This window comes from Hibiscus syriacus, unplaced genomic scaffold (assembly GCF_006381635.1).
Source record: "Hibiscus syriacus cultivar Baekdansim isolate YM2019G1 unplaced genomic scaffold, ASM638163v2 tig00004797_pilon, whole genome shotgun sequence".
Lineage (NCBI taxonomy): Eukaryota > Viridiplantae > Streptophyta > Magnoliopsida > Malvales > Malvaceae > Hibiscus > Hibiscus syriacus.
In genome coordinates this window covers 1,608,957-1,612,667 of record NW_024062032.1, presented here as the reverse complement: position 1 = coordinate 1,612,667, position 3,711 = coordinate 1,608,957, and positions in this window count along the sequence as shown.

Sequence of the window (3,711 nt, the reverse complement as noted above, 5' to 3'; positions counted from 1 at the left end):
TACAATGTGATTATTCAGGAAACAATTAACAATCTTGCACCTTAAAACAACTGAATCAGCAACCAATTACATTAGTATTATACGATTAAATATGTCATAATTAAAAGTCAATCTACAATCAATCGCGATTATTGCAATTTTAAGCAAAACATTCAAAAATAATATCACTATTTAAGGCTCAATTCCACATAGTATTGGGAACAAGTGTTGGTAATGCTCAATCCCACATAGTATTGGAAACACTATTGGGAATGATATTTAAGGTTTGGTTTTCCCACTTCCTTGTTGAGTGATAGAGAACAAGGGAGACTCTCGCGCGCCGCCGCTGCCGCCGTCTCGTCTCGTCTCGTCTCGTGGTCGTTGTCGTGGTCGTTGTCGTAGTCGTTGTCGTGGTCGTGGTAATACGTGTCTTCGACACGTCCGCGCGAATACTATATTTTTAGAGAAAATTCTTAAGAAACAAATGTGAACTTCGACTATCGCAACGCGAACTTGGACTATCGCATTGCGATCGCAATGCGAATATGTAAATCGTAATGCGATAGTCGAAGATCGTGTTGTGAATTATCGATCGCGTTGCGATTTAGTTGGTCATTTTGGCAAATCCAAAAAAAAATTAGTTAAAATCGTATATTATAAGACATTTTTTGTCACTGAGATTATTTTCTCTATTTATTACAGGTCAGAGTCTGATCTATTGTCTTTCCATCTATAATTATTTAATACAAATTTAATAATCATTTAATATGATTTATACATTAAATAAATAAATAAAATACACATATATGATATTCTAATAATTAATACATAAAAATAAAGGCAAAAAAGGCATAAAGGTCCATGTATTTTTTGAAAAAAAAAATCAATATTATCCTCGTATTATTTTTCTTTCAATGTGACTCTTCAACTCAAAAAATAAATTCAATGTGATAATTTGACTAATGTTTTTTGTCGTTGATTGTACAATATTGGGATGTCAGTTCACGATGTTGATGTGGTGGTACACGGTGCTAACTTAATAGCCGATATGCCATGTTAAAACTACCAATTTAAGTCATCTTCCATGTCATCTACCACGTTAATATGCCACTTTGAACTTTCATTTCAGCATCGTTAATTGCTACATCAGCACTGTAACGAAATGTGACCCTTTCACTAATATTTTTCCTTGTTGATTATACAATATTGGTGTGTCAAAGACATTTGATGTATTTTTGCCAAAAATAAAAGATAATATTAATGAGTTGTTTCTGTATACCGACTAAAAGGTACTCTTCACGTACTTTAAGGTCACCTAGAAAACTAGTTTTGTTTAAACAGACAAGTTGTCAATGAAAACAAGAAATTAAAAATGCGTGTGGGAGTAGTTTATCTTACAAGTGTGAATAATTTTTTGTTTATATTAGTTTTATATTGATTTTGAAAAGGGCTGTTGGAATATGTTTTTGAAAAGTGAACTTATAAAGTTGAATTTAGGTAAAAGGTACCTTTTCCCGTATTTGTTTAAAAAAACCAATGTGGATATTTTTTTGCAAGTAGGTTCTCAAACTTTAAAAAAGTCCAATGTATCTTTTTGATCGATAATTTTCTTTGTTGACTGCTATGATGATGATATGACATTTTATAATGTTAATGTAGCGATCTACAATACTAACGTGACAGTCCACAATGATTGATAATGTGACAGATGGGTTAAAGTAATTTTTTTAAGTTCGATGGTCAAATTAATTTTTTTTTAAAATTAAGGGTTTATTTGATTTTTAAAAAAAAAATCAAAATTATAAAAAAATTCAAAAACTTAAATAAAATAATACCAAAAATAAAAATTAAATTACTAAAAAATTAAAAATGTATATTACGACTTTTTTACCTCAAATTTAGCTTGACTTTTATTTATATAAATCCAAATTCGTTATTCATGCACAAATTTTATTTTATATATTTACATCTTATTATCTTAAATTTTAAGTGTCTTTATAAAACATACTTTACTATTTTTTTATAAAATCAAATTAAATAAATATTATAAAAATCTCAAAAATTAAAAATTAAAAATTACATTTGTTTATAAATTATCATTAAACTATATAACTAAAAAAACAAAAAAAAAATTATCCAATTATGAGGACCATTTTTAGTGAATATCACTTGATCTTATGAAAAAGTGAGAATATCGACTTATCTCATTAATTTTTATTAGATACAACTATATAAAGTCAAGGTAGATATGAACTTCACATGTTCAAAGATTTTTTTTATCACTTCAATATTTACTTTTAAAAAAATCCAGAAATGGAAAATACATCTCAATAAAATAAAATAAAATTTACATTAGAATTTAAAGGTGAATTTGAAATGAGTTTTTTTTTAAACAAAATAATATATATTTTTAGTTTTTAGTAATTTAATTTTTATTTTTGGTATTATTATATTTAAGTTTCTGAATATTTTTATGTTTGAATTTAAAATATTTTTATTTTTGAAAAAATAAAATAAGCCCTAAAACTTTTTTTAAAAAAATAATTTAGCCCTCGAACTTAAAAAAAATCCACTTTAGCCCATAAGCCACGTCACCAACTACTATGGACTGTCACATCAATACTATAGATCAACACATCAACATTGCAACATTCAACGACGAAAACTGTTGGTAAAATGATTACATTGGGTTCATTTCATAAGTTCGATGGCCACATTAAATGTAAAAAAATGTCGAGGGTCACATTGGTTTTTTGAACAAGTACAAAGGTCTCAAATACTCTTTTACCTAAATATTTATTAAAATGTTTTTGTTTTGAGTTTATTTCTCATAATATTTTAGAGGACTATCTTGATATCTATGGGTATAGTCGAATATCATAATGTAAAATTCTCAACTCTAATTTTTTTAAATTTCTTAAATTGTTTTATGGACAAATCTAATCTCGGATCTCAATACTCAGTATTAAAATTGTTTTTTTTTCTTAATTAGTCAATCCTTAATATCTACGGGCATCGAACTCTGTTCTTTATTATTTTTTATTCAATTATTGACTCCTTTCATTTTTACTCTTTTATTATATGTTTTTTTTCAATATTTTCTTTTATTATATATAGATATAATTTTATAAATTCTCATAATGTTTTTAATGTAAAAAACTTTGAAAAAATTAACTAAATTAATTGCACTAAGTGTCCCTAAACTATATCCTTTATTTTAAATTGATCCTTAAACTTTAAAATATTCCAATTTCATCCTCAAACTATGACCCTCATTCTAAATTACTCCTTAAACTTTTGAATATTCCAATTTTATTCCCAAACTATGACCCTCATTCTAAATTACTCCGTAAACTTTTGAATATTCTAATTTTATTCCCAAACTATGACTGTCATTCTAAATTGGTCCCCAAACTTATAAATCTTCCAATTTCATCCCTAAATTCATTCAAATATGTTATTAGTTCCAACCATAGTTTAACCTAATTTTTTTTCAAGGATATAATTATATAATTTTCCCTAGAAGTTTTATTAACAAGAAGTATATGTATAGTTTGGGATGAAAACTGTCTGTTCAAAAAGTTTAGGGACTAGTTTAGAATGAAGGTCATATTTTAGGGATGAGATTGAAATGTTCAAAAGTATGCCGACTAACTTAGAATGATAGTCAAAGTTTAGAGATGAAATTGAAATATTTAAAAGTTTAGGGACTAATTTAAAATAAAGATCATA